This window comes from Hyla sarda, chromosome 7 (genome assembly GCF_029499605.1).
Source record: "Hyla sarda isolate aHylSar1 chromosome 7, aHylSar1.hap1, whole genome shotgun sequence".
Taxonomy (NCBI): domain Eukaryota; kingdom Metazoa; phylum Chordata; class Amphibia; order Anura; family Hylidae; genus Hyla; species Hyla sarda.
Genome location: NC_079195.1, coordinates 176,578,618 through 176,594,601, shown reverse-complemented (window position 1 = coordinate 176,594,601; position 15,984 = coordinate 176,578,618). Strand labels below are relative to the sequence as shown.

Genomic DNA, 15,984 nt, shown 5'->3' with positions numbered 1-15,984 from the left:
GCAGTTTCCCCACATTTGGAAGGTAGCAGTTTCCCCACATTAGGAAGGTAGCAGTTTCCCCACATTAGGTAGCATAGTTTCCCCACATTAGGTAGCCATAGCACAGTTTCCCCACATTAGGTAGCCTTGGCACAGATTCCCCACATTAGGTAGCCTTAGCACAGATTCCCCACATTAAGTAGCCTTAGCATAGATTCCCCACATTAGGTAGCCGTAGCACAGTTTCCCCGCATTAGGTAGCGCAGCAGTTTCCCCACATTAGGTAGCCTTAGCACAGATTCCCCAAATTAGGTAGCCGTAGCACAGATTCCCCACCTGGACAGCGCCAATTACATCTGCATGCAGGACTTCCTGGCAAGGTGCGTGCTATAAGTGACGTCATCGCACGCTCTGCGCAGGACGTCGGCGTCCCTGTGCGGTGCTTGCGATGACGTCACTCACCGCGTGCACCTCCGCCAGGTAGTCTTCGCAGGCAGATGTAAGTAGCAGTTTAGTGACAAGACTGGTTGCCCCGTCATATGTGTACCGCGTGCCATGTAGCAGTGTTTGACGAAGTATGTGAAGTCTTCCGGCATCTAGCCCTGCTTGCCCGAAGCAGGGCTAAATGCCTGAAGAAATCACCTGCCCAGCGCCCTTCACTGCATGTCCCAGGCGTCGGGCGATACAAATTCCAGATCCCTGGTGCGGGCCACAAAATTTCGTTCCTTGGGCCACAAAATTTCGTTCCGTGAGACCCCTGATCTAGGCCCTTAAGACTTTCACAGGAACAGAATGGTACACCACTTAGATGTACGTATGTGGTATGCACTTATGAGGGGAGGACAATGCGTTCCAGAATGCTTAAAAACAGTATTTGTCTACAACACCAGCAGGTGTGTACTTTTGGATGGCCTTTCACAGATGGCCTTTCACAATACGCTTTTAGTGCTCTGCTCACCCTAACTGGCTGGCTACTATTAGCTTTTCAGTTGTCGTATGCACCAGTGCTGCAGCACACAATCTCACTCCCTTCCCTATCAGTGCTTCTAGGCTGGATTTGGGCTTGAGGTGAATCGCTGCTGTAAAAAAGCTTTTCTGTGCAACACTCTGCTCTCTGTCTCTCTCTCTGCAATAGAATGCTGATGTGACTGGGAAGTGAATTGCTGCTGTAAAAATGTTTTTCTGTGCAACACACATGACTGCCGATTATATAGGGCTGTGACATCACAAGGGTGGGTGGCTGCTGATAGGCTACATGCTGCATGTAAAAGTTACCTGATGAAGGGCTCATTACGAACCAGAAACATGTTGTTTTTTGTGCTAAATAAACCTGTTTAACATGACCTAAGGATCCAAGTAACTTTGTGATCATATCAGGACCAACGCCAACAGAGATCCCATTTTGTATCCTTTTTTGTACATTGTCTCAAGCCGGATGAGCAGAGTTTCTTTGCCAGGGGGATCGAGGCTGCAGGCCATTTATGACTAATATGCTATATGGTGTTGTGCTCATAGCGCAACACAACTTGGTAAGTGCATTTTCACTTTGTCTTACCATTTCCCTTTGAAAAATACTGGACAAGGGGCACTTGTCATTTTTTCTTTTCCATTATCTACTGAAATGAATTGGAAATATATGCTCTAAAATCAATGGGGAACATACCAACTGAAATCAATGCGTAATATATCCACTGATATCAATGGGGGGATATATCAACTGATATCAATTGGGAATATATCCACTGAAATCAATGGGGAATATATCCACTTGTATCAAAGAGGAATATATTAACTGATATCAATGAGGAATATATCCACTGAAATTCATTAAGGAATATATCCACTGAAATCAATGGGGAATCACCATGATCAGTTTTTTCTTTTCTCGGATTCCCTGACGGAACAGAGAAAGGAAAATGATACAGGCCTCAGCAACAGTATTGTAAACTCAGCATAAGTTTTCATCTTCATTGAAGGCTGCATTCAGAGACGCCATTGCAGATACTGTTCAAATGAGTGGTCAAAAAAATGTAGTAAGTGCAGCAAAATGTCAAACACCAGCCAGATACCCGACTGGACCCTTAAGGCCATGTTCAAGTGTTTTCCATTCATCTGCTCCAACTGGGAGCAGAAGAACAAACAGCAAGAAGCAGGTGGGTCTGCTGCTCAACAGACACCAACAAAGCTTGATGGACCCCATTGACAAGGTCTATTGGGTTACGTAGATGCTACGTTTTTTTTTGTCCAGGCTATTGGACTTATTTTGTAATGGAAGCTCCCAAAGGAGCCTCCAATGCAGATGTGAACAAAGCCCAAAGTCTATGGAGTCTGTTGGGCTCCGTGGGTGTCCGTCATGGAGCAGATTAGCTGGCTCCATGTTTTTATTTTATTTTATTTTATTTTTTTAGCTCTTCTGCTCCCAGATGAAACAGATAAACAAAAAGGCAAACTAGCAAAACGCCATATCAAGTACAGAGACCTGAGAAGAGAGACACAAGCCCATTCATGCCAAAGCTACCCCTTTGCCAATGATTACCTAGCAGTGAAAGATACCAAAATGCTTGTATTGGGGACCAACCCTGCCCATCTCTTCAAATGACCGCAAATTGTGGCTCTGTATTTTTGTAGAGTTTTAACAAATTTGCTGCAACAAAAGCAGTAAAACCAAAACATGTGAACATGGCCTTAAGCAGTATCTCTTGTTTAGGGGTGGATAATGTTATTTATGTGTACATGTTATAGCATATAATTCTTGGAAAGACTACAGCATTTATCCCATAAACTAGCGAACAGTTATGCCGACTCTTCACCTTTCTACATGTCCGTTCATGTCCAGTAGTCTCCAATGTTAAACACTCCAATAATGAAATGATTATTTCCCTGTAATGAGTTTTCAGTTGTAAATGAGATAGTGGCAGACTGACTATGGAAGTCTATCTGTAGCTTTATCTACATGTCATTCCAGCCTTTAGCAGTAGGTTATGCTGTCTGACTGATGCAAGATAGCAAATTGTTAAGGGTCAGGTGAACAATTGTAGAGAGATACATAATAAATAGACATACTAAACTAGATATGGTTTACAAGTGTTAAACTAACCCTACATATAAGATAACAGCTCTGGAAGGGGAAGGGGAGACATTAATCAATGTCTTACTTAAGTAAGCATTTTTTTTTTAACCTTTTTTAAATGATTCTGTGTGCCAAATTTATCACAGTGTCTTTTGGGCTTATTAACCCCTTGGGGACGGAGCCCATTATAACCCTAAGGACGGGAGCATTTTTTTAAAAATCTGACCTCTATCACTTTATGCATTAATAACTCTGGGATGCTTTTGTTTTTTCGTGACATATTCTACTTTATGTTAGTGGTAAATTTTCGTCGATATTTGCATCATTTCTTGGTGAAAAATTCCAAAATTTCTGGAAAAATTTGAAAAGTTAGCATTTCTCTAACTTTGAAGCTCTCTGCTTGTAAGGAAAAGGGACATGTCAAATAAATTACATATTGATTCACATATACAATATGTTAACTTTATGTTTGCATCATAAAGTTGACATGTTTTTACTTTTTGAAGACATCAGAGGGCTTATAAGTATAGCAACAATTTTCCAATTTTTCACGAACATTTGAAAATCAAAATTTTTCAGGGACCAGTTAAGTTTAGAAGTGAATTTGAGGGTCTTTATGTTGCAAATCCCCTATGACGGACCCCATTATGAAAACTGCACCTCTCAAAGTATTCAAAATGACATTGAAAAAGTTTGTTAACCCTTTAGGTGTTTCACAGGAATAGCAGCAAAATGGAGGAGAAAAATCAAAATCTCAATTTTTTACACTAACATGTTCTTGTAACCCCATTGTTTTCCTTTTTACAAGGGGTAAAGGGTAAAAAGGCCCCCCAAAACTTGTAATTAATTTTCTCTCAAGTAAGGAAATACCTCATAGGTGGGTGGGAAGTGCTCTGTTGGTGCACTAGAGGGCTCAGAAGGGAAGGAGCGACAATGGGATTTTGGAGAGCGAATTTTGCTGAAATGGTTTTTGGGGGGCATGTCGCATTTAGGAAGCCCCCATGATGTCAGAACAGTAAAAAAATAAACCCACATGGCATACTATTTTGGAAACTACACCCCTCAAGGAACGTAACAAGTGGTAAATTGAGTCATTATACACCACAGGTGATTGACTAACTTTCGTTAAAGTTGAACGTGAAAATGAAAAATTAGATTTTTAACACTAAAATGCTGGTGTTACCCCAAACTTTTCATTTTCACAAGGAGTAATAGGAGAAAATGCCCCCCAAAATTTGTAACCCCATTTCTCTCGAGTAAGGAAATACTTCATATGTGGATGTAAAGTGCTCTGTGGGTGCACTAGAGGGCTCAGAAAGGAAGGAGCGAAATTTGGCTTTTGTAGAGTGAATTTTGCTGAAATGGTTTTTGGGGGGCATGTTGCATTTAGGAAGCCCCCATGATGCCAGAACAGTAAAAAAATAAAATAAAAAAAAAAACATGGCATACTATTTTGGAAACTACACCCCTCAACAGGTGCGGACTGACAGGCCGGTCCAATCGGCCCTCGTCCGAAGGCCCGGATGGGGGAAAGGGCCCCCTGTCCGCCGCCTGCCACATAAAATAAAAACAATTTTTTATCTAATTGCCCGGCACTCCCCCGGACCCGGCCCGACACACACCCGGACCCAGAGAATGGTGCTGCTGGCTGCTGTTTGGCATCTCCCAAACAGCCAAGGCAGCCCTGTAAGAGAACTGCAGTGGCTGCCTGGGAGATGCGCTTTGAACTCCGGCGTGGCACTGCGGCGTGTGAGGTCACATCACCGTGGGGGGTGACGTGACCTCACGTCTAAGCGCCGCAGCCACATGTCGGAGCTCACTGTGCGCCCGCCGACCTGCTTGCTCGCTATCAGGTACAGGGCCCACTTGTCCTCAGGTACGGAACCCTGCTTTTCCTCAGTGTCCAGGGCCCGCTTGTCCTCAGTGTGCAGGGCCCCGCTTGTCCTCAGTGTGCAGGGCCCCGCTTGTCCTCAGTGTGCAGGGCCCCCCTTGTCCTCAGTGTGCAGGGCCCCGCTTGTCCTCAGTGTACAGGGCCCCGCTTGTCCTCAGTGTACAGGGCCCCGCTTGTCCTCAGTGTACAGGGCCCCGCTTGTCCTCAGTGTACAGGGCCCCGCTTGTCCTCAGTGTACAGGGCCCCGTTTGTCCTTGGTGTACAGAGCCCCGCCTACCCTCGGTGTACAGGGCCCCGCCTGTCCTCAGTGTACAGAGCCCCGCCTGTCCTCGGTGTAAAGAGCCCCGCCTGTCCTCGGTGTACAGAGCCCCGCCTGTCCTCGGTGTACAGAGCCCCACCTGTCCTCGGTGTACAGAGCCCCGCCTGTCCTCGGTGTACAGAGCCCCGCCTGTCTTCGGTGTACAGATCCCTGCCTGTCCTCGCTGTACAGAGCCCCGCCTGTCCTTGGTGTACAGAGCCCCGCCTGTCCTCGGTGTACAGAGCCCTGCCGGAGAAGTGCCCTGATCTCTCTGCTAGCTTTCTCAGTCGGCATCTGCATGGACACATAAACAGGCTAGCCTGGCCAGGTGGGTGGCTTATGAATTGTATAATTGTATGTATCTTCTACCTGCCTTTTACCGCTCCCTACATGATGGAACAGTCTGACTTAGTTATATGTGAAATATAACTTATATCTCTGACTGTGCCATCATGTAGTGGGCGGTAAAAGGCAGATAGAAGATGGAGTAGGCTTCCCAGCAGCACAGAGTATTTCAGACAGTCTGCCTCACTACAATTCCCTTCAGAAATACTCTGTGCTGCTGTGCTATTTCTGTAATAAATCTAAGAGGCCTCACCCAAGCAGGAGGCAAAAAAGGTAAAATGTGTGGCTTATGAATGGACTAGTTGCTATTTTCTACCTTCCTTTCACCGCTCACTATATGATGTCAGAGATGTGTTATATATCTGACTGTGCCATCATGCAGTGAGCGGTGAAAGGCAGGTACTCCTGTGAAAAACGTATTTTTTTTTTTTTAAATCAACTGGTACCAGAAAGTTAAACAGATATTTAAATTATTTCTATAAAAATGTTATAATCCTTTCAGTACTTATTAGCAGCTGTATACTACAGAACAATTTCTTTTCTATTTGGGATTTCTTTTCTGTCACAAGCACAGTGCTCTCTACTGACACCTCTGTCCATTTTAGGAACTGTCCAGAGCATAAGAAAATCCCCATAGCAAACATATGCTGCTCTGGACATTTCCCAAAATAGACAGAGGTGTCAGCAGAGAGCACTGTGGTCGTGACAAAAAAGAAATCCCAAATAGAAGAGAATTTCCTCTGTAATATACAGCAGCTAATAGGTACTGGAAGGAATAAGAATGTTTAATAGAAGTAATTTACAAATCTGTTTAACTTTCTGGCACCAGTTGATTTAAAAAAAAGTTTTCCACCGGAGTAAACCTTTAAAGGTGAGTGGAGGATGGAGCCAAGTTGGACTGGGTATCACAGACAGAGATCCGAAGTTGGCACAAAAAGGAGGAGTTCAGTGTTTTAAGGCACTTGGGGGGAGATTCATCAAAACCTGTCCAGAAGAAAAGTTGCTGAGTTGCCCATAGCAACCAATCAGATCATTTCTTTCATTTTTGAAAAGGCCTCCGAAAAATGAGAGAAGCAATTTAACTGGTTGCCATGGGCAACTGGACAACTTTTCCTCTGCACAAGTTTTGATAAATCTCCCCCTCGGTGTAGTTAAGGTTATTGGCATTGCCATCACTCAAAGTACCCCATAGCCTCAAGCGCACTGCACCCCCTATTCCTTTCTATGGCAAATATTCATATGCATACTGGGCGGGAATAGGGGCGGGGCAGAGGTGGGGCCAGGGGTGGAGTCTTGCTGGGGGCCCTTGCTTTATTTGGTCCGGGGGCCCTGGGTGGTGTCAGTCCTCCCCTGCAGAGGTGTCAGCAGAGAGCACTCTGCTCAGTGGTCAGACTGGAAAGAACACAAATTTCTCTGTAGTATACACTGCTGATAAGTACTTGAAAGGTTAAGATTTTTAAATGGAAGTAAATTACAAATCTGTTTCACTTTCTGGCACCAGTTGATTTGAAAACATTTTTTTTTCCACCAGAGTACCCCTTTAAGGAAATTAGCACCAGTTGCCAGATTAACACTAATAACTTGCAGGTATCGGAAAGTGTTCTCTAATTTTGATCAGTGTTCTTTTTCAATTATCTCATTTACATTTTTATTCTGTGCTTAAGGCTAAGTTTCTACTTGTTTTTTGTTCTGCGTTTTTTGGTTTGAAAAAAACGCAAGAAAAAACGCCTGAAAAAACACCAGTGCAATTTCCTGCGTCTAACGTTTTTTCTGGCATTTTTTCATTTGTGTGGAAATTGCACCTTGGCGGGTTTTTTTTGGTACCCAAAATTTGTTGGGTAGCAAAAAAAAAAAATAAAAAAAAAGGATGCAGTAGTGATGGCAAAAAATGTATTTAACGAAATTTATATATTTTATAAAAAAAATTTAATAATTTTTTAATAAAGTGTGTGTGTTTCACTTCTTTTCTCTATTTTTAATTATTTTTAGGTACTACTACAACTCCCAGCATGGAACCGACTGTTCCATGATGGGAGTAGTAGTACCTGTACTGATAGACATATCATCTGGGTGTCAGTCGTGACACCCGATGCGATTGTCCATAATATAGCAGAGATGGAGAGCAGCTCTATACAGCGCTCGCATCTCTGCTCTGTGTGCCGGCCAGTGATGTGAATAGAACATCACTCATTCAGATTTTCTGCCCAGAGAGGGGATTGGCTGGATGGTTGCAGCAAATCACCGCTCTCAGAGGAAAATATAAATGAGTGATGTTCTATTCACATCACTGGCCGAAGTATAGTGCAGAGATGCGGAGCGCAAGAGAAAGCTGCTCCATCTCTGCAATAGATAGGACAATCGCATCGGGTGTCAGTAGTGATACCTGCTGTGATCTGTTCTTACCTGCAGGTACTACTACACCCAACATGGAGCACACTCTGCTCCATGCTGGGAGCTGTAGTACCTGCATTAATAGACAGATCGCAGCAAGTGTAACTTCTGACACCTGCTGTGATCTGTCTATTAATGCAGGTACTACAGCTCCCAGCATGGAGCAGAGTGTACTCCATGTTGGGAGTAGTAGTACCTGCAGTTAAGGAAATATCACAGAGGATGTCACTCCCTGTGATCCTCCTGTATTATGTATAGATGCGGGCGGCCACTCTTCTATGGTCCCCTGCACTGACGTATATATACACCTATTCCTATTTCCCACAGAGAGTTGTGATTGGCTGGAACCATCTGGCCAATCACAGCTCTCTGCGGGAAATATTAATAAGTGTATATATATGGCAGTGCAGGGGACCATAGAAGAGCGGCCGGCCGCATCTATACATTATACAGGAGGATCACAACGGGCGTTCTGTCTATTAGTACAGGTACTACTACTCCCATTAGAGATGAGCGAACTTACAGTAAATTCGATTCGTCACGAACTTCTCAGCTCGGCAGTTGATGACTTATCCTGCATAAATTAGTTCAGCTTTCAGGTGCTCCGGTGGGCTGGAAAAGGTGGATACAGTCTTAGGAGACTCTTTCCTAGGACTGTATCCACCTTTTCCAGCCCACCGGAGCACCTGAAAGTTGAACTAATTTATGCAGGATAAGTCATCAACTGCCGAGCCGAGAAGTTTGTGACGAATCGAATTTACTGTAAGTTCGCTCATCTCTAACTCCCATCATGGAACAGTGTGTTCCATGCTGGGAGTAGTAGTACTACCTAAACAAAAGGTAAAAAATTAAGAAAAAATGAGAAAAACACACACACACTGCATTTTTATTATTGGCTATATTTTTAGGTCCCCGCCCGCTCACATGAATTGATCCCTGTTTTAAAAATGAATAAAAATTTTGTTATAAAAAAAGATAATTTCGTTAGATACAATTTTTTCCTTCACTACTGTATCTTTTTTATTTCTTTTTTTTTTAATGGTACCCTACGAAATTTATTAAATTAATTAAAAATTAATTAAAAATTTATTAAATTAATAAAAAAATTATTAAGAAAGGTATCTCCATCACTTTTTTGGATCGCTAAAGTCCAAAAAAGAATAAAAACTGGCTGCAAAAATGCCAAAGTTAAAACCTACATATCGTTTTTCTTGGCGTTTTTTCACTTCCATAGACTTCTATGGGAGAAAAACGCCATGATTTTGACAAAAAAATCGCCAGTGGCTCAACATGCTGCAATTTTGGAAAACCGCCAAGGAACTGAAAAACGCCAAAAAAGAGTGAAAAAATGCCAAAAGGATTTAAAAAAACGCCAAAGTGAAAAACGCCAAGTGGAATGAGAATTTTGCGATTTCTCATTGATTTACAGCTAACATATGGCCGCAGCATTTTTTGCCCGAAAAAATGCCATGCGGCAGAATTGGCGTTTTTCTTGGCGTTTAAAAAAAAAAAAAAAACAAGTAGAAACTTAGCCTTAGAATAAATAAAATTTGTGAAATAAGCTTAAAATACTGCTATTTTACTCATGATATATTCACATAGGACTACACTATGGACTTGACATTTAGGAAATTGTGTGTTGTTCTCTAATTTTGATCTCCAGTGTATATGGAAACAAAATAATTTACCAAAAAATGCAGCAGCCCCTTAAACACTATGGGGGAGATTTATCAAAACCTGTGCAAAGGAAAAGTTGCCCATAGCAACCAGTCAGATCGCTTCCTTCATTTTGTAGAGGCCTTGTTAAAAATGAAAGAAGCGATCTGATTGGTTGCTCAGGGCAACTTTTCCTCTGGACAGGTTTTGATAAATCTCCCTCTATATTGACACTAGATACAGCTGGACATTATGAGATCTGTAAATGTTGTGTTAACACGTAGTGTTTTCGTCAGTATTTGGTCCTAAAGCTATAAATGAAAGACTTTTTTTCTGTATTTTAGGCCAGGTTAAAACAGCATTTAATTTTACGCATTATTTTTTTTTTCTTTTTCAGCTGTAATTGAAAAAAATAAAAAAAATTAAAAAAAATGTATGCTGTGTAAACCCAACCTTAGACCTACTCCTGATTCTGTCTCCAAGGAGTTTTTTTCTCGGTTGAACCATATTCTTCAATCTGCGCTGCTGATCTGTCATTGGGGTATGGCGTTCATGCCTATTGAGACTGCAGCTTCCCCATTTGGAGTTTAAAGGGGTTCTCCGGTGCTAAGACATCTTATCCCCTATCCAAAGGATAGGGGATAAGATGCCTGAACGCAGGGGTCCCGCCGCTGGGGACCCCGTGATCTTGCACGCCACACCCCGTTTAAAATCAGTCTTCGGAGCGTGTTCGCTTCGGGTCTGATTACTGTTGATCACGGGTCGGAGCGTTGTGACGTCAAGGCTCCGCCCTGTGTGACGTCACGCTCTGCCCCCCTCAATGCAAGCCTATGGGAGGGGGCGTGACAGCGAACACGCTCCGGGGACTGATTTTAAATGGGGTGTGGTGTGCAAGATCACGGGGGTCCCCAGCGGCGGGACCCCCGCGATCAGGCATCTTATCCCCTATCCTTTGGATAGGGGATAAGATGCCTAAGTGCCGGAGTACCCCATTAAACTACCCTTAGGTTTATGAGGCCATTCTTATACTATGAACAACCCAATAAGGTGAGCACCAAGTGCATTCATTCTACAGTGTTAGGCTTCTTTCACACTACAAAATTACTCCGTTTTAAAGATCTGTACGAAGTTTTGTCTGAAAATCAGCTGTAAATCGGCAGTTACAAAATCCTAAACGGCCGTTAGAAAATCCCATTATAGTCTATGGGATTTTTCTAATAGCCGTTTTAACCCGTTATAGCCCGTTATTAATAATGGACGTTATTTTGTGACAGGAGAGGTAACGGAAGAAATAGTGCATGCATTACGTTTTTTGCTGCGCCTGTTAACTGTATATGTCAGCATTCCGTTTTTTAGCGGGAGGCAGACGAATACGATTAACGGGGGCCCAAAATGTAGTGTGTTCCCTAACACATCTAACTTATTGAAGTCACTTACCACTGTATCATTTATCAATTATTGATAATAATTGTGCTCAGTAACTGTAATATTGTAAATGTCCTTTGATGGTTTGAAAAGTTACAAATGTATCTTGAGCTGAATAGAATAGTTCTGTCTAGACAGGTGACTTGTGCCTTTGTCTCTTTTTTTATATCTTTTCGGACCTAAGTGAAATCCCAGTGATGTCACACACACTTTGTCACATTAGGTGTCATTGTATAGTGAAAGGATTATCACACCTCCATTATACTGGCAGAAGAGCTCTGACAAAAGACAAACTTCTTCTGGGAAATATAAAGTCAAGTTGTTACTGGTATATACTGTGTCTGTGGCAGGTCCACTGACCTTGATGGACAGAACATAGAATAATAGTGATTATGCACAAATATTCCTGAACTTAAATGAGGGTTATCCAGGATTTAAAGAAAAAAAAAAACCAGCTGCTTTCTAGTAAAAACAGTGCCACACCTGTCTTTAGGTTGTGTGTGGTATTACAACTGGTTCCATTTGCTTCAGTGGAGCTGAGCTGCACTACCAAATACAACCCGAGGATAAGAGTGATGCTGAAATAATGCAGCTTTGGTTTTCTAATCCTGGAAAACCCCTTCAGGGTAAGTTCACACATACAGGATCTGCTGCATATTTTCTGCAGCTGATTTTGCTACCCATTGAAGTTAATGGGTAGCAAAATCAGCTGTACAAAATACACAGCAAAAATATGCAGCAGATACTGTACGTGTGAACGTACCCTAAGGCCGGATTCCCACAGCAGAATTTCTGCACGAAAATTCGGCATGAATTTATAGCCAATGCACTTCAATGAGATTCCGCTGTCCCATTCACACAGCAGAATTTCTGCTGCAGGAATTCTATTGAGGTGAATAGGCTATAAATTCATGCAGAATTTTCATGCAGAATTGAGTGAACCCGGCCTAAGGGGAAAACAGGCTGTCTTGTAGACTAGTGTGAATAAAGTCATAATACCCATAGAGGGAATACCTCACACTTCAGTAGTTGTGTTTCTCTTTTTTCTTAACTTTTTTTTCGGTTTCAAGCTTGAATCTTGCAAAAGCATTAATACAGAAGAGACATCACGGATATGGCAGGTTGCAGACAATGCACCCTCCACCATGACGCAAAAACTTTTTGGGGGCATGCTCCCTTAATCACGCATCATGGTGGAGAGCGTTCACAGTGGCTTTGCTATGGGGCTGGGGGGGGGGGGGGGGGCGTTGGATGGAACCGGGTGACACCCCCCCAAGTGGGATGACACTATCATGTGGGAAGTAATTCCGCAATGGTGTCACCCCAGCAACGCAAGCAAGTCTACTGCAGAGGCAATATACTAGAATGGTGGATCGGGAGCTGACTTCTTGCTTGCAGCGTATGAGCCGTATGAGAAGGAGATCCCGTCCCCACTGCTCACACACTGCAAGCAAGAAGCAAAGAGAGACCTGTTCGTGGGAACGTGGATAAGGTGAGTATAATTGTTGTTGTTTTTTTAACTATGTTTGGGGCACTATGGTACAGGAGACATTATTAAAACTTGTGGGGCACATGACATCATATCTGAGGGGCACAGGACAGCGGGCATTTAATATAAGGAGCACAGGACAGGGGGCATTATATGTGAGGGGCACAGGGTTATGTGGGGGGGCATAATTATTATATGTGGAGGCACAGGACAGAGGGCATTATTATTTTGGGGTACAGGATGAGCCATTATGTGGGGAGAACAGGACGGGGCATAATTATTATGGTGGGCACAGGACAGGGGGCATTTTTATTATGTCGGGGGTACAGGACAGAAGCCATTATTATGTGGAGGGCACAGTACAAGATACAGTGTGTGATAGTATTATATTCAGAGGGTATAGTGTGTGGCAGTATTGTATTTAGAGGACACAGTGTGTGACAGTATTATTATATTCAGAGGGTACAGTGTGTGGTAATATTATATACTAGAAGGTACTGTGTGTGTGGTAGTATTATTATATACAGAGGGTACAGTGTGTGTAAATATTATATTCAGAGGGTACAGTGTGTAGAAGTATTATATTCAGAGAGCTCTGTGTGTGGTAGTATTATATTAAGAGGGCACAGTGTGTGTCAATATTATATTCAGAGGGTACAGTGTGTGGTAGTATTATATTCAGAGGGTACAGTGTTTGGCAGTCTATATTCAGAGGGCACAGTGTGTGGCAGTATTATTATATTCAGAGGGCACAGTGTGTGGTAGTATTATTAAATTCAGAGAGCGCTATGTGTGGTTGTATAAGTAGGTGCAATAGATGTTTCAGTCAGTGTGTTCACAGAATCTATAGTGCGACAGAGAGAGGGGACTACCTCTGCTCTTCATCAGCACCCCACGGGGCGCTTATGGTAACCATGGCCGTCTTCGCCGCCTTGTGGAATCTGTTCTCCAATGTATGCATGACGTAATTTCCCAAAAAGGTGGACCAACAAGTAATGACAGGAAAACTGTCATCAGTGTCACTGCACTAACCTGTTGATACAGGTGTGTACTGTGGGTGACACTGATGATAACCATGTTTAACTACCTCCGTTCTATGGTCACGCTATCTTGCTTTGTACTTTCCGTTCTGGTGGCGGGCTTGAGGCATGGACAGAGTTTCCTGACGTCACCACTGCTGTTTCTTTGCTGGGCCACCCTGGCGAGCAGGCAGTGACATTAGGAAGCTCTGCCCATGCCCCAAGCCTGCTGCCAGAACAGAAGATATGTAGCAAGATAGAGGGACAACGGGACCACGGAACGGGGACAGGTAAGTATGGTTATGATCAGTGTAATCTAAACTACACACCTGTACCAACAGGTTAGTGTAGTGACACTAATGACAACTTGATAAATGTCTGATCATTTGGGTCCGATCGCTGGGACCCCCGCGTTCTCCCATATGGGGCCCCAATTGAGCTGCTGTGTGTAATGTTTCACACAGCATGTCAGCTGGTACATACATGCCCCCTCTATTCATCTCTATGGGAGAGGCGGAGACACATCGTTCCTGTGTTTGCGCCTTTCCCATAGAGATGAATGGAACTGATGTGTTTCGACCATCTGACCTGCTGGATACTATATAATACATTTCTAAGCATTGGACATCTCATTTCAGCTGGAGTTTCTGAAGCAGTGATCATTCACTATATTATTTTCTTTTTATTCTTGTCTTAAAATAAATTTATGTTTATCCCAGGTATGTTTAAATTCACTTACTATAGATATGCATCTGCTGAAGGTTTGTTCCAAGCATCTTTTCTTTCATTTGTATGTGCAGGATGAGTTACAAAACCTAATTCACGATCAGCTAAAATAATCTATGTAGACATTTACCTGAAATATGGTCTATTCTTCATGGATTTATTCCAGGTTTGCCTTCAGCTTTAGTAAAAAGAGGTTAAACTTTACCACTTTACTATGGACAGAGATGAATGGAAATGAACCAAGACCTTGTACTGCTTCCTTGTTCTCCTTACAATAACTCTGCAGTAGAGACTATTGTTCTGCATTATCAGTCACATCTAGGTGGGCTATAGTGCCAACTGATGGGATAACTGAGCCAATAGACCTGTGAACAGAGAATTACCTGCCCCAAAACTTGTTCTCATGCTGATGTGATAAGCTCCTGCCTATCCCAACCCCTGTCACAGCCAAAGCCAATGTGTAGCCCTATCCCAAACTGTAAAGAAAGGGCTGTCTATAGCAAACATTGAATTAAATATTGTTCAGATCTTATCAAATGCTTAGAGAACTGGGACACCAGCCATTTTTTATAAATGTAACTGCAGTGTGGACAACCATTGGGGCCCTGAATATGTCACCACTTTGCAAATCATATAGAGGGTACAAAGACCTGCCCAGCCCTGCTCCGCCTCTATCAATTCTCCTGGCTCACCCTTTACCCTCTTAGTTTTAACCTTCAACTACTGCCCATCAAATCCAAAATGCCAGGGAGTATGACATTTTGGCACCACACAGAGTCCCTCCAGGTCTGTAATACTGAGCTAATATCATGTGCACCCTTGGTAAATACCTGCACAGTGTGGTATTTGTACAGCATGGGCCAAGGAGCTGAGCCTGTGCCACATGGGCAGGTGCCAACTGTAGCATACTGTGTTTAATCCCTACAAGGGCTTACATTGGAGATAACTCCAACCCTAGCCACTTAACCCCTTAGATGCCATGGTCAATGGCAACCAATGAACCTAACTTGTTTTACAGAAGGAGGAGGGGTCTGCCTTTATAAGACTAAGTTCACATTATCACTGCGCTCCATCCCGTCCAGGGTCAGTTTGGCTATTTTTGTTGTAGTTGTGCCAAACGGACACTGAACGGTCCGTCTGACAACAACTGACACCACCAAATCCTGATGGATCCCATTAACTTAACCCTTAAGGACCACAGTTTTTTTCATTTTTGCTCTTTCGTAGTTTCCACCTCACCTTCTAAAAATCAGAACACTTTCAATTTTGCACCTACAGACCCATATGAGGGCTTATTTTTTGCGCCACCAATTGTACTTTGTAATGACATTAAGCATTTCAAAACAAAATGTACGGCGAAATGAGAAAAAAATATTTGTTGGTCAAAATTTGAAGAAAACCCCCCCGCTATTTTGTAACTTTTGGGGGCTTCCATTTCAATGCAGTGCACTTTTTTCGCTATAAACAACACTGTATCTTTATTCTGTAGGTCCATATGGTTACAAGGATACCTAATTTTATAAGTTTTATTTTATTTTACTACATGCACCAACATTTTTGTGTGTAAAATTGTCATTTTCTGACTCCTATAGCTTTTTTATTTTTCCATTTACAGGGATATATGAGGGCTCAATTTTTGCATTGTGATCTGTAGTTTTTATCGGTACCATTTTTGTTTTGATTGGACTTTTTTAT

The 15,984-nt window shown here is 42.7% G+C and overlaps 1 protein-coding gene across 2 annotated transcripts in view; it reads right to left on the bottom strand.

Annotated features, from left to right (window-relative positions):
• LOC130282761 (homeobox protein prophet of Pit-1-like) overlaps window positions 1-15,984 on the bottom strand; it is a 55,044-nt gene that overhangs the window by 16,510 nt on the left and 22,550 nt on the right. The window contains exon 1 of one of the 2 annotated variants that reach the window (XM_056531393.1): window positions 6,568-6,638. The exons of the other annotated variant lie outside the window; for it this stretch is intronic. The gene's annotated coding sequence lies outside the window, so the exon portion shown is untranslated. Of the gene's footprint in view, window positions 1-6,567; window positions 6,639-15,984 lie in introns of those variants that run through there. 2 annotated transcript variants of the gene reach the window in all.